Source organism: Ursus americanus, chromosome X (genome assembly GCF_024610735.1).
Source record: "Ursus americanus isolate L20-20 chromosome X, mUrsAme1.1.p, whole genome shotgun sequence".
Classification (NCBI taxonomy): domain Eukaryota; kingdom Metazoa; phylum Chordata; class Mammalia; order Carnivora; family Ursidae; genus Ursus; species Ursus americanus.
Genome location: NC_142164.1, coordinates 9,700,584 through 9,716,399, shown reverse-complemented (window position 1 = coordinate 9,716,399; position 15,816 = coordinate 9,700,584). Strand labels below are relative to the sequence as shown.

At 40.4% G+C, this 15,816-nt stretch overlaps 1 non-coding gene and 1 pseudogene across 1 annotated transcript; both read left to right on the top strand.

Annotated features, from left to right (window-relative positions):
* The first annotated feature begins 7,741 nt into the window (after positions 1 to 7,741).
* On the top strand, positions 7,742 to 8,341 carry LOC123796737 (ADP-ribosylation factor 1 pseudogene; annotated as a pseudogene).
* Positions 8,342 to 13,936: 5,595 nt separating this feature from the next.
* On the top strand, positions 13,937 to 14,047 carry LOC123796744 (U6 spliceosomal RNA). Its single transcript, XR_006780808.1, has one exon. It is a non-coding gene; the product is annotated as a U6 spliceosomal RNA (small nuclear RNA).
* The last annotated feature ends 1,769 nt before the right edge of the window (positions 14,048 to 15,816 follow it).

Here is a 15,816-nt window from a genome sequence, read left to right as displayed (position 1 = left end):
GCTTTGAAAAACCACACATTTGTTTTGAGGATCTACCAATCAATGCAAATGTGTAGGGTTGTATGAGTGACCAGAAAATATCTGAAAACACTCAAAGCTTTCACCTCAGACTGATCTTAGCTTTCACTTCCTACTTGTGTAGAACCCTAAGACAGAACTGTCAACTCCTTTCCTAAGAGTCTGAAGGCATGCCTAAGCATACATGTAGAAACCTTGAAAAAATCAGTGATAAATATTGGTTCAATCATTTAATTAAACCTCATTCAAGCAGTATCTTTCTACATTTGCTTGGATTATCAGAAAACCAAACTGCGAAGTCAAGGGAAAGATAGGAAATCAGTATAGCAGATAATGCACTCAATGAAAGATGCTGAGACCACGAATGAGACCGAGATCTGTGTGTATGGCTCATTTTGACATATGAAATTTCACTTTTAAAGTCACCAAAGGTAGCTTATATTGCTACTGGATGTAGTTCTTCTCAGTCACCTGGATGGGTCAATAGAGAACAGGAATGTAGATAAACCCCTTTATTTACACAATGACCAACACCAAGGGAGCTCTAAATGCCCTTTCACTGTCCTCAGATTCTTTTAGAGTTCCATTTGCCACAGGAATCACCAGGGAAGCCAAAATACTACCATCAAAATGAAAGCATAAGCTAGTCTTATGCTTGGCCCTATTTGCTACAACTCCAATGTTTTTATTATTGTCATTGAATCTCCATTCTATACAAATTTACCTAACCCTGTCCTAGCAGTTTTTAAGCACATAGGTAAAGAGGGGGATTATAGGACTTCATCAACACGAAAAACCCAAGAACTTGTTCAGTTTAATTGACCTTTTATACCTCCCCAGAGAACAGTGAAAGGTGCATGATTAAGGGCCTGGTATTTTAAGTTTTCCAGAACAAAGGGAGTTTCCCCTGGTATTTAACTCTAATAAAAAAAACTCTAAATAAAACTAGTAGAAACTTTTAGAAAACAGATACCCACTATCAAACTTAAAAAGAAAAAAAAAAATTAAGAAACAGCACCTATATGCATTTCATTAATGTACACTCAACAGTCTCACCTCTGTCTCTCTCTCTGACACACACACACACACACACACACACACACACACACTTAACTAACCTTTAAGAACTAGATAAGATTAGTAGAAAGTTATTTTGTATGTCAGGACCCTTACCCTTCATATAGAAAATTCCTCCCCAAATCCCATGCACCTCCATTTCAACCAGGTGGTTCTAGTGAAAACTTCTGTTTTCATATCCCTTTCTTTTTTTTTAATAATATTTTTTTATTATATTATGTTAGTCACCATACAGTACATCCCTAGTTTTTGATGTAAATTTCCATGATTCATTACTTGCGTGTAACACCCAGTGCACCATGCAATACGTGCCCTCCTTACTACCCATCACCGGCCTTTCCCAATCCCCCACCCCCTTCCCCTCTGAAGCCCTCAGTTTGTTTCCCAGAGTCCATAGTCTGTCATGGTTCATTCCCCCTTCTGTTTACCCCCCCTTTCTTCTTCCCTTTCATATCCCTTTCTCTTCAGTCATAATTAATTGGTTTTGTGCAGCTGATCAAAGTGGGACAAATATTAATACCCTGACTCACAATTACATGTCATTGATCCAGAGTTAGAAACATGACTGAAGCCTAGCCAAACAGAATCCTAAGTTGAATTCTTTTCCAAAATGCAACAGAGGAAAAGAGATCCAGTCTCCTTCTGAGTATGATGCAGAAATGTGAAACATGAGAACTGCTGGTGGATGTGTATCCTACAGTGTGGAGAAAAACAGTTTGAGTGAATAAATCCAACACAGAAAGAGAAGTAGAGATGAGAGATGGAGAGAGAATCTAGGTGATACTGGAGTTCATTGCTTCAGCTGTCCTGGAGGCCATTTGAACCACTGCCATTTCCATGGTTACATGAGCCTTAGAATAAATCCTCCTGCTTGCTTTAGCTGGTTAGAATTAAGTTTCTGTCAGTAGTGACCAAAAAAGTCCTGACTAATATGGAAAGAAATTTAACCACAGCCAAACTGGATAGAGAGCAAGGAAAGCATTAGGTAAAGAAAACTTCAGAAAAAAGATAATACGTTATCTGGATTTTGAAGGTAAGTAGACCATCGCCCATCAGAGAATAAGGGAAAATAATATTGTAGTTAGAATGCACCAATAGCCAAGATAGATGGGTGGAGGACCAGATTTGCTAAGCTTTATGGGACATACATTCAGAGAAGTCCAGAATAAAATTCAAGTGTATCTCAGGGGAGAAAACTAGCCTGCAGACATGACTCTAATAGTTAAAACATCTACTTGTTATTTGAAGCCAAGAGAGAGAAGACATCACCCAAGAAGAGAGTGACATATGGAAAAGAGGCTTCCGAAAGAACACTGAGAAGCACTGTATTTAATAGATAAGGAGATCGAAGGGAGCTGGCACAGAAGCTAAGAAGAAAAAATTAAAAATGGTAGGAGAACCAAAAAAGAATAGTACCTCAGAAGCCAGGGGAGAAAAAAAAAAGCATTGACTATGCTACAGGATAGAGAATTAACATAAGAAACAAATGATGCAAGCAGGAAGATGTTAGAAGACTATTGGCCTGGTCAAGGCAAGAGGAAATAAGGATGATGGTATGCATACAGTGGATAGGAGATGTTAGGTAAACATGTAGGTGTTTATGTCTTCCAGACTTAGTAATTATTTGGATGTAAAAGGTCAGAAAGGGGGCATCTGGGTGGCTTAGTCATTTAAGAGCCTGACTCTTGGTTTCAACTGAGGTCATGATCTCAGGGTCATGAGATCGAGCCCCCCATCAGGCTCTGAGGTCAGCGCAGAGTCCATTTGAGATTCTCTCCCTCCCCCTGTGTCCCTCCCCCGGCTCACATGAACACATGCTCTCACCCTCTCAAATAAATAAATAAATAAAATCTTAAAAAAAAAAAAAAGTTCAGGAAGAGGAAGTCAGGGGTTGTTGCCCAGATTGTTGGATAGGACTACTGGGTATATATAATTAGTGCCATTCACTGAGCCAAGAAATACAGGCTGAGGAGCTGTTTGGTAGGAATAATGATAAGCTCATTTTTGGATACATTGAGTTTTATTATATTTTTTAAAGTTTTACTTATTTATCTTAGCGCACAGAGTGGGGAGGGGCAAAGGGAGAAGGAAAGAGAGAGAATCTCAAGCAGATTTCCATACTGAGTGTGGAGCCCATCACAGGGCCCTGAGTCACAACCAAGAGCTGGATGCTTAACCGCCTGTGCCACCCAGACGCTCCCAGCTATGTTGATTTTTCAAGTCTGTATTCTATATTCAAGTATATATGTCAAGTAGAGAGTTGAATATACAGTTTTGGAGCTCAAAGTTCTGTGCTAGAGATATAATATTATGAGTCATCTGCTTATATTTGAACTCAAGGAGTATATGATTTTGCCTACGGCAAAAGTGAGACATGAAGGGGGACAAAGAGATCACTGAGGAACTCTGACATTTAAGGGCTAGCTAAATGATAATGAGTCCTCAGAGGAGAATTTTGAAAGAGCAACTAGGAACCTAGGAGGAAGATACAAAGGTTTCTTAGGATCCAAAGGAGTGCTCATGAGAAGTCAATTCTGTCATATGTAATAGAGCTGTCTGGCGAAAGGAAGACTGAAACTATTACTTGGACAAATATGGCAGTCATTGGTAACTATGGAGTAAGAAGTTTTTGTGGAAACACAAAACTGGTGGAGAAACAGGAAAAGACTGAAGTGGTTTAAAAAGTAAACAGATCATAAGATAATGAAGATAGCTAATATAGGCAACTCTTAAGAAGTTTGCCTCTAAAAGGAAGGAGAAATAAAGAACTAGCTGAAGGAGAAAACTTTTAGTGCCATTGTAAAAGCATATATCTATTTTTTAATATACCTTCTCATTAATACTGGTGTGAGACCAGATCAAGAAGTATAACATCCTAAGGAGTTTGGAATTTTTTCCTGTAGACAATGAGGGACCATTGGGAATGATAAAAACAGATATAGATTTTAGAGTAAGGGTTTTTAAGGATAAGATTAACAAGAAGAGAAAAACTAGGTGACTATTACAACAATCCAGCTGAGAGATAATAAATGTCTAAAATAAGGCAGTTGTGGGGGCGCCCGGGTGGCTCAGTTGGTTAAGTGTCCAACCCTTGGTTTCAGCTCAGATCATGATCTCATGGGTCCTGCGATCCAGCCCTGCATCGGGCTCCATGCTCAGCAGGGAATCTGCTTGAGATTCTCTCCCTGTGCCCCTCCCTGCACTCCACACACACACTTTCTCTCTTAAATAAATATTTTAAAAAATAAAATAAGGCACTTGTAGTATATTTAGGGATATTAATGAGATGCAATTAACAGGATATGGAGGTAAAACTAATGAGAATATTAAAGATGACCCATAAATATTACTCCTGAGTGAATGGGTCAATGGTGGTGTCACATACAGAACTGGGAAAAAAGGAGGAACAAGTTTATGAGTAAGGTAATGGTTGGATTTGAATATACTGTACTTGTGAAATACCCAAGTGAAAATGTGTACTAGATGTATGGGAGATGGAAGATGGAAAGAGATGATTACGTAAAAGAATAACTGCACTTAAGGTGTTTCATTGCATAGAAGCCTGGTGTGAACTTCTCAAATTTCAAAATCCAGGAACATTTTTTGTTTGAAGCTATATTTATGTTTTCATTTTCCTAGATTGAGTATATAAAACTATAAAATATACAGTTTCATTAGTTGAAAAGGTTTTCCCTCTCTAGGAAACTGTGTATCAAGAATTCTACACAAGAGTTGTATAATTCAATAAAGTCCCAGAGGATACTTCAGGGGAGAAATAACTACCAAAGAAACCAACACATTTGGACTGACAACTCTAAATGATGTATTTCTGTTTTCACTGACAAACAATTCTTTGGCTTGGTTTATTATTAATATCGTCTCTCTCATATATGCTTGAAAATTACCCACCAAGACACACAATTCATCTTAAATATACAGTAGCCTACGTTTATCTTGATGGGTTGAGGTTGGCTGACTTTATGGAGCACTGGAATGTGCAAGCCTTTCAAATCAACTTCAGCTCATTTTATTTGGAAGAGTGAGTTTGTTAACACTTTAAATGAAATTGGGGGAAAATGACTGTATCACATTTGTTTCCTGAGTCTGAGTGACATATAAGTCTGTATATGTATTTTATTCCTAACTGCCATCTTCAAAATCAAGGGACCCTAATTGGGAAACTTTATTGTTTGTATGCACTCTGCCAAATTCTGACATCCGACACAGACACAGTGTAATGCATACTCGTTTCCACAGCGATATGGTAGGTGTGGAACTCATTTCTGCTTATGAATAAAATATATTTTTTAAGTTTCTTACTTTACTCTGAAGATATTTTTTTTAAAGATTTTATTTATTTATTCGACAGAGATAGAGACAGCCAGCGAGAGAGGGAACACAGGCAGGGGGAGTGGGAGAGGAAGAAGCAGGCTCATAGCGGAGGAGCCTGATGTGGGACTCGATCCCAGAACGCCGGGATCACGCCCTGAGCCGAAGGCAGACGCTTAACCGCTGTGCCACCCAGGCGCCCCTGAAGATATTTTTTCTTAAACGTATTGTGTTATAGATTCTGCTGTGGTTGTGAGTCATTAACTCTAGGCAATAATATATATGGTGTGAAAGGGCAGTAATATTTAATAGGGCAGATTGAGACTGACTAGAAATACAAGTCTATGGATGCCAGTCTCCATATGTGACCCTGAACAAGCTATTGAACCTCTCCAAGCCACAGCTTCTCTATACAATGCAAACATTAAGCTATTTGGAAACACTAGATAACTAACTGCGTTCATAAATTCTTACCTTCTATCCCTGCTCTGGGTTAAGTTCTGTTTCTCCATCCTCCTGGAGTAGTCTGAGGAACATGATTACTGGCCTTACTACATTGTTTTTAAAGGTTCTGTGCAGGGCACCTGTGTAGCTCAGTCGGCTAAGCGTCTGCCTTCAGCTTGGGTCCTGATCAAAGGGTCCTGGGATGGAGCCCCACGTCGGGCTCCCTGCTTGGCTGGGAGCTTGCTTCTCCCTCCCTCCTGCTCGCTCGTGCGCACTTTCTCTCTCTCTCGCAGTCTCTCTCTCTCTCAAATAAATAAAATCTTTAAAAAAAATGTTCTGTGCATAGCCCTGTACCATAAGGATTTTATGTCTTACTCATCTGTTCATCATCCATACAAAGCAAAGAGCATAGAGCCACAGTATGTGCTCAGTAAAGCTCTATTATACTGAATATTTTCCCATTTTCGTCCTATTGATCTCACTTGTATAGGATTAACCACTGGTCTTTGCAGCCCCACTAGCAGAGAAGATGTATCGTCATTTATCCATTTTATTTTTTTATTATATTTTTTAGTTTAAAGATTTATTTATTTACTTTAGAGAGAGAGCATGCACAAGCAGGGAGAGAGGTACAGTAGGAGGGGCAGAGAGAGAATCTCAAGCCAACTCCATGCTGAGCTCAGAGCCTGATGTGGAGCTCAATCTCACAACCCTGAGATCACAACCTGAGCCAAAAGCAAGAGTAGGAGGCTTAACTGGGGCACCTGGGTGGCTCAGTCATTAAGTGTCTGCCTTCAGCTCAGGTCATGATCCCAGGGTCCTGGGATTGAGCCCCACATCGGACTCTCTGCTCAGCGGGGATCCTGCTTCTCCCTCTCCAGCTCCCCCGTGCTTGTGCTCCCTCTCTCGCTATATCTCTCTGTCAAATAAATAAATAAAAAATCTTAAAAAAAAAAAAAAAAGAGGAGGAGGCTTAACTAATTGAGACACCCAGGCACCCATTATATATCCATTTTAAATGTCAACTCCTCTAAAAGGTCAGAAGAGTTCTCATGTCAATCAGGTTTTGTTGGTGAATTATAAAATGCTGAATTCAATTTGCAATAGAAAGACCCTGTAATAATTGTTATTAATTCTGGCTGATTATATAGCTTAAAGCCATACCATGCATAATAGATTTGGTTTCTGATATAAAATCTATGAAGGATATAAGTGATGGGAAGGGAGGATCAAGGCCCTCCAGTCTCAAGACAATCAGAAATTTACTCAAACCCAATCTCAGTGTAGACAAACTAGCAACTGAAGGATGATTTTGAATAAAAATAAGTATAAATTTATTTCTTTATTGAAGTTGAAGAAAAAGTGGGAAAACTTCAAAAATAAATGCATGCCCCAGAGCAGTTTTGCAGGAGTGAAAACAGACCACTGATATAGCATGCTGAGATGGGGGGGGAAAGATCAATTATTCGAATTAATTTCAAGTCAATAATTCAGCAAGAGTATATTGTGGGTATGGCAAAGTCACTGGCACTCTGGGCAGTGCAAAGCTGTAACAGATTCAGTACCTAACTTCGAAAAGCTGGTCACCTAGGGAAATAAAGATACAGATGCAGACAATACTGGGTGCTAGAGCAGAGGTTCAAAGTACTTTAGAAACACAGACAATAAGAGAAATTCATTTGGCCAAGGATTGAGGGAAGGACTGACAAAGAAAGTAACATTTAAACTGGACAGTCTCTTGAAGGACAGAGAGTATTTTGACAAGAAGACATGAGGAGGGGTGGGAGCTAAACCAGCGCCTGGCTCGGAGCAGTCACCTCGCTGTGGCCATGGAGGGTTTCCCTGGCCAATGTTGCCCCCACCCATCTACAGCATGGAAAATATCTTCGCCAACCTCTTTAAGGGCCTTTTTGGCAAAAAAAGAAATGTGTATGCTCATGGTGTGCCTGGATGCTGCGGGGAAGACCACCATCCTGTACAAACTGAAGCTGGGTGAGATCGTGACCACCGTTCCCACCATAGGCTTCTCTGTGGAAACCGTGGAGGACAAGAACATCAGCTTCACCATGTGGGATGTGGGCAGCCAGGACAAGATCCGGCCTCTGTGGTGCCAGTGCTTCCAGAACACACAAGGTCTCATCTTCGTGGTTGACAGCAATGACAGAGAGCAGGCCCTCCCCAGCGCCATGAACGCGGCTGAGATCACGGACAAGCTGGGGCCGCAGTCCCTGTCCACAGGAACTGGTATATTCAGGCCACCTACGCCACCGGTGGGGCCGGGCTCTATGAGGGACTGCTGTCCAATCAGCTCCGCAACCAGAGGGAGCCCCCCCCCCCGCCCCCGCCTCCCCTCTTCCCCCCTGCTTTACTCTCCTGTGGTGTGAGTGCCAAAAGCTGTCTCCATGGTTGGTCACAGCGGGCCTCACCAGGCTGTCGATGTGCAGACGCAGCCTGTAGCCGAGCTTTTATTTAATGTAAATAGTTCTGTTCTCGATGAGGCCGTTTCTGGTACTCCTAAGCAGTACTACTCAGCTTTTTTGAATCAACCCACTGTTCAATACTGAGAGGGATTTTAGGCACACGGGGCCTCCAGGAGGTGCTGTGTCGGACCAGCCTGGCACTCCTCCTCGGGCGTCTCATCTGTGTTTTGAGATCTGTTTTGGTGGCTGGTTTTTAACCCGAAATTACAAGACAGGGAGAACACTTGAACACACAGAATGGTTCTGCAGCGGAGGCCAGAGTCTAGTCCACCAGTGGTCCGTTCTCGTCGGGAACATGAGACGGGGCACAACCAGCCGCGGTCCATTCTGCATGGTCACGAGAGGGTCCCTGTGATTCGCTCTGTCTTGGGTCATCCCGCATCCCCTAGCGTTTGTGCTTGTTCTTGTGCTTACACAACTGCCCAGGAGACAGGCTGGGGCTGTGGCCACCGCTCACCGACCCCTCGGAGGGACCCTGTCCTTCCCTTCGGTCCGTGTGGTCACTGTGGCTTGCTCCTGGCTGCCCGGGGTCTGACCAGCACCAGTGCCAGCAGGCGGGCCAGGCACCCTCCAGCCTCAGGCCCTACCACAGCCCTGCCGTCTATATGTGCTTTCACACCCTCAGCCTGCAAGGGTCAGACTTGCCCTTGAAAGGACGACCTCTACTGTTTTCTTCTGCATATTGATAAACACTAAAGAAGCTGGAGCTGTTAAACTTTATCTTGGGGAAATCCTCAGAACTGGTTTATTTGGTGTCGTGGAACCTCTTACTGATTTCAATGCACGATTAGTAATCAACTGCTTTGGATACTTGTTTTCAGTTTTCATTTTGAAAAACAAGCACTGTAATTATAGGTACTAGAATAAAATCTCTTAACTATTTGAAAAAAAGAAGAAGGGGTGCCTGGGTGGCTCAGTCAGTTAAGCGTCTGCCTTCGGCTCAGGTCATGATCCCAGGGTCCTGGGATCCAGCCCCACTTTGGGCTCGCTGCTCAGTGGGGAGCCTGCTTCTCCCTCTGCCTGCCGCTCCCCTTGCTTGTGTTCTCTTTCTCTGTCAAATAAATACACAAAATCTTAAAAAAAAAAAAAAAAAAAAAGGATGACATGAGGAGGGATGGTAGAAGCAATAGCTCAAAAGCAGAAGCAGCACACTCAAACTCTAAGCAGTCGACTCCAGAACAAAGCGTACTGCATTTACTTGATGTTTATAGTGTTGACTCGCCAGCGTCTCTTACCTCTTTCTTCTAGTAATGGTGCCCACAATATCTTCTGGAGTTGATACTTTTCTTTGTGTTCTTTCATTCGGTTGGAACTGAACTGACTCCAATAGGTTGGAGTGCAAGACCCAGGCCTGGTCGATTGATTCATGGAATACCCTTAGCCACAGGGATGAGTTAATGAGTGAACATGTGACCTCAGCTGGTCCAATTAGAGTGAATCCTTGGATCTGTACTGAATTTATTGGGAATACATACACTCTCTTTACTACTATACTTGAATTTGGGCAGATTCAGCAGGTCACTGGATAAAGCTGGATAATGAAGACAACACAGGTGAGGGCAGAGCTAAGAGTGGAGACACACCAGGCCAGGATATCAGTGTTTCGGCTCCTAGTTCAAGTCTTACTCAGGACTTTTTTACATAAGCTAACAAATTCTCCATTTTTAAAGCCTGTTTGTGTTAGGTTTTCTGTCACTTGCACCCAAGGGGTCTTGTCTAATATTCACAGAACGAGAGAAAAAATAAGAAATGTCTAGAAAATTAGGGTATAACTTGTATCAGATACTTGCCATGTCTGTCTCTTTTTTTACCTGTTGCTTCCCACCAAAGCACAGAGGCTGCTTTCTTGAAGATTCAAACACTGCCAGCGTGGGCTAGTAATGAAGGTATGAAAGGTACGGGCCCAAGGCCTCAGCAGCTCATTGGTCTTCTGGTGGGGCTCCCTACTTTTCCCATCTTTGCAGCAATCAGTTAACAAGCAGTCTTCTCCTGGATCCCAAGTGCCTCACTAATTTACTTTGAAAAGTAGCAGAGCTGGTGCCACAACCATCTAGGATCTCTGCAGGATGTTATTTGCAAGAACAGCTTTGAATGTAATTCTCTATCTTAGAAAACTACCACTTTGGGGTGCCTGGGTGGCTCAGTCGTTAAGCGTCTGCCTTTGGCTCAGGGCATGATCCTGGCATTCTGGGATCAAGCCCCACGTCAGGCTCCTCCCCTGGGAGCCTGCTTCTTCCTCTCCCACTCCCCTTGCTTGTGTTCCCTCTCTCGCTGGCTGTCTCTATCTCTGTCAAATAAATAAATAAATAAATCTTAAAAAAAAAAAAAGAAAACTACCACTTTATAGGCATACATACAAAAGAATACTACCTTGCTAAAAATAGGTTGCCTCAGTTACATTAAAAAAAAGAGAGAGATCATAAAAAGAAAGGTGAGGTTGATGGAAATTATGAAAACTTCCTTTTAGCAGAGGATGGTTAGAGCCTTTAAAATGTTAATAACAATAATCCTTGCTGATTTTATAACATTCCATTTATTACTTCCTAAAACATTCACTGAATGCCTACTGTGCTAGATGTTTTGCCAATATAGATGAATCTGTTGTTCTAGCCCTCAAGGAACTCAGAGTTCTAGGAGGATAGATAAGACCATCTTTCCTTCCTTTATTCATTCAGCCAAAATGCCTGCCACATGCCAGACAATGTTAGGCATTATGGACTGAGCAAGAAAAAAAATATTAAAGGCAGAAATTGGGCCTGAATTGTGAAGGCTATGCATCAGCAAAATATCAGGCAAAGAACTGAGTGAAGCGACAGACTTATTGGTATGTGGTAGCCAAAATGCAGGCAAAGCAGACAACATCAGTTCTAGAAGAAGCAGGCTCTCACACTGCTTGGGGCTGTTGGTCTCTAATGGAAAATGACTCTGACAAGGAGCTTTCTTTTCAACTTATTTTGAAATAATTATAAATTCAGAGGAAGGTGCAAAGATAGTACATACAGGTCCTCGGTATTCTTCACCCAGTCTCCCTCAATAGCTACATCTTCTCCATCATATAGTATCAAAACCAGGGAGCTGATATTGATATGATATGTGAATATAGCTCTATGTCATTTGATCATATTATGTAGATTGGTAAAAGCACCACCTTAGTTGAGATACAGAACTATTTCACCATGACCAAGATCTCCCTTGTGCTACCCTTTTAAGAACAATGCCCTTCAAATCCAGTTGTGAATTCATTTGTCAACAGAACTGTTAGAAATCTAGAAGTGTCCAGATGAACTTGCTCCCCCTGATTTCTGACTATGAAGAAAGGTAGTAAAGCACATGCTTCCAGGGTATAGTTACAAGGCAACATACCAAGAGGTACAAGAGAAAGGACGTCAGTGGTGTCTGTTTTGCATTGGCAGTGCTATTGCAACATGCGAGGTTTTGATCACCATTCAATATAGTTTAAGATTATTGGTAAGATTTTTGTTTTGTTTTGTTTTAAAGATTTTATTTATTTATTTGACAGAGAGAGACAGCCAGCGAGAGAGGGAACACAAGCAGGGTGAGTGGGAGAGGAAGAAGCAGGCTCTTAGTGGAGGAGCCTGATGTGGGGCTCGAACCCAGAACGCTGGGATCACGCCCTGAGCCGAAGGCAGTTGCTTAACCACTGCGCTACCCAGGCGCCCCTATTGGTAAGATGTTTTAATATTGAGTTTATTTTTTAAAAATACAAGTGCAGTAATTACCTCTGTATCCACCATTAATTAATGCCTAAAAAGAGGTTACTTAAGCCTCAGAGTTGGTAACATGTAAGAAAACATCTAGTGACCAAACCAGTGAACAGTTGACAAATGTAAGTAGTGATCTACTAAAAAGTCTGGGAAGAGCAAATTTAACAGTTCAACCTATCTAAAGCGATAACATCTTTCATATGGTGAAGCACCACTTTTGGGAACAGTATCAATAGATCAATGTATGTTTGTTTGTTTTTTTTACCCGATATTCTCCACAGTCAGTGATCTAAGTCACACTGTGTGCACTATACCTACAGCTTCATTACAGGGTTTTTAGTAACTTAGAATAAAATTTTGGCCACTTTTCAAGGCAAAATGGTTTAATCTTCAGGATACAGTTCTCCTGTGGAAAACCATTGTCTTGGACATCTGCTGAGTAACTAATAGAATCATTTGTGTATGTGGAAGTTAGGCTTATATAGAGGACATCTTTCTGTGCCAGAAAAAGCACATGCTAAACATAAAAGAAATCATTATGAACTGGATTAATAGATGTATAGAGAAAGAAGTTGAGAATCTGCCATTGGTAAGATTTGGCAACAGGTGCAGGATATTCAAACCCTAATTTCTCATGAATGAGGAATGAACATCTGCTCAGAATAGCAATGGAAGGGAATATTCAGATTTCTACTAAATACACTCGCAACAACAGGAGCCATGGGACCATAACCAAGACATTTTTTCTGTATCCATTTATGTGCTAGTTAATACTCCACTAACTCTGAATTGAGCAGTATTCTACAGCAAAAGTTGCAATTCGGGTTATGCATTCTGATCACCATTGGAGCTTACTTAAAATGCTGATACCTGTTTCACACCCCAGGAGTACTGAATCAGAAAATTCAGGAGTGATGTTCTAGAATATGTATTGTTGCAAAGCTCCACCACTGATTTCAATGTGCAGCCAAGTTTGGAAACCACTGCTCTAAATACTGTTCGGTAGAATAGGTCCAGAACTAAATTTACCTCCTTGATTCTCAGTCTACTGGCCATCCAATCCATTCCACCTTCTATATACATGTATTTCTTCAATCCATCTCGTTCTCTCAGGCGTTACTTACTACTACTGCCTTAGTTCTGGGCATATGAACTTAGACCGTGGCAGGAGTTAGTTTCAGTCTTGCACCCAGAGGGTAGTGCCACATTATAGGGCCAACATCCATCCATGCATGGGCCTCACAATAGCCTTACTTGGAGAACACTATACAACATAGTTCTGCTCCTGATAATAGACATTATTGCAGAAATCCTGGAGGGGACAGGAAGCAGGTGAGACGGCTAGGAGAGAACACAGTGTATTGTAGGAGAAGAGGCAAGAGTAAAGCAAGAATATGTCAAATTGGATATTTGATTTTATGTCTAATTTTCTCAAGAAATATTTATTTTCTTGCAATGTGTAGAGATGTTAGGGTTATATTTAAATCTGACTTGTCATGTCCCTACTGAAAATGTTTCACTAACCCCACACCCCACTGACCTTGTGATAAATTCTAGATCTTTGTATGATACTTCATGCACCGTATGATTTGCCCGCCTGCCTCCCTTCCTTCATCTTCACCTGTTTTTATGACTACCTTCAGACACCCTCACACTAGACGTATTTAAACATTTACTCTTTTGTTTCTTCTGCATTTTGTAGACACTTCTGCTCTGACCTTAATCATTAAACTAATCATTTGTTCATGTGCCTGTATCCCTACTACATGATCAGTTTCTTGAAGTTGAGCTTTGTTTTTTCTGCTTTATTTTTCCATATCTTTAAATATTTGTGAAATACTAATTAAAATTTCATTGTGGCCAGTGCTCTCTTTGGCAGCACATACATATACTAAAACTGGAACAACACAGAGAAGATTAGCATGGCCCCTGTGCAAGGATGACACACAAATTCGTGAAGCAGTCCATATTTTTGTACATAAGTGATGAATCACTAAATTCTGCTCCAGAAACTAATATTGCAGTGTATGTTTTCTAAAATTTAAATTGAAAAAATTTCACTGATGCTAAATATTTCATATTCTATGACTATTCCCCAGTTTCTGGGATTTTAGGATTGTTCTTATTTTCTCTTTTATACATCATGCCACAAAATACATCTTTATATATAAATATTTGACTGTTTCAGTGTATATGTCTTTTGGGAATATTTAAAGAATTTGGTTTAATGCATCAATAAATATGGAAGTTTTTCTTTTCTTTTTTTTTTTTTTTAAAGATTTCATTTATTTATTTGAGAGAGAGAGCACAAGCAGGGGAGGGGCAGAGGGGAGAAACAGGCTCCTGGCTGAGCAGGGAGCCTGACATAGGGCTCGATCCCAGGACCCCGAGATCATGACCTGAGCCAAAGGCAGACGTTTAAGTGACTGAGCCACCCAGGTGCCCCAATAAATATGGACTATAAGACTTTTTAATTCATACTGAAAAAGAGCTCTAAAGAAAAACTGTAAATTTTGAATTCTCATCAGCAGTGTGTTAGGTCTCCTTACATTCAATGATATTTACAGACCATCTTCTCTTTCCTATTGACACATTAATTCTTGGTAAAGTTATGTAGTGCCATATTCTAAACAGTTTATTTATAAAGGTATATGTTATATATACATATATATAACTCATAAATTTACATTTATAAATTTACTCCTAAATCTGTATTTCTGTCAGCCCCTAACTTTCCTATAGAACTCCTGACTCATATATTCAACTGCCTATTTGACACCTCTGCAGAATTCATCAAAAAGTAACTGAAATTTAATTAAAAGTCAAAAAGAACAAACTTTCCCTCTGCCACTTATTATATATTATATTTAAAATTATACTTCATATTACATTTTAAAATTCAAGACAGCTATAACAAGATACCTAAGAATACACCTAACCAAAGAGGTGCTAGACCTGTACTCTGAAAACTATGAAACGCTGATGAAAGAAACTGAAACTGACATGAAGAAAGAGAAAGATATTCCATGCTCGTGGATTGGAAGAATAATATTGTTAACATGTTTATATTACCCAAAGCAATCTACACATTTAAAGGAATCTCTATCAAAATACCAACAGCATTTGTCACAGAACTAAAACAATCCTAAAGTTTGTATGGAATCACAAAAGACCATAAATAGCCAAAGCTATCTTGAAAAAGAAAAGCAAAGCTGGAGGCATCACAATTCTGGACTTCAAGGTATATTACAAAGCTGTAGTAATCAAAAGAGTATGTGGTACTGGCACAAAAACAGACTCACAGATCAATGGAACAGAATAGAAAAGCCAGAAATAAACCCACGATTATATGGCCAATTAATCAACAAAATAAGAAAGAATACCCAATGGGAAATAGTCTCTTCAAGAAATGGTGTACTGTATGGTGACTAACATAACAAATAAAAAATTTTTATTAAAAAAAAAAGAAATGGTGTTGGGAAAACTGACAGCTACATGCCAAAGAATGAAACTGGACCACTTTCTTACACCTTACGAAAAAATAAATTCAAAATGGATTAAAGACCTAAATGTGAGATTTAAAACCATAAAAATCCTAGAAGGGCAGACAGGTAGTAACTTCTTTGACATTAGCTATAGCAACTTTCCTCTAGACGTGTCTCCTGAGGCAAGGGAAACACAAGCAAAAATAAACTACTGGGACCTCATCAAGATAAAAAGCTTCTGCAAAGCAAAGGAAACAA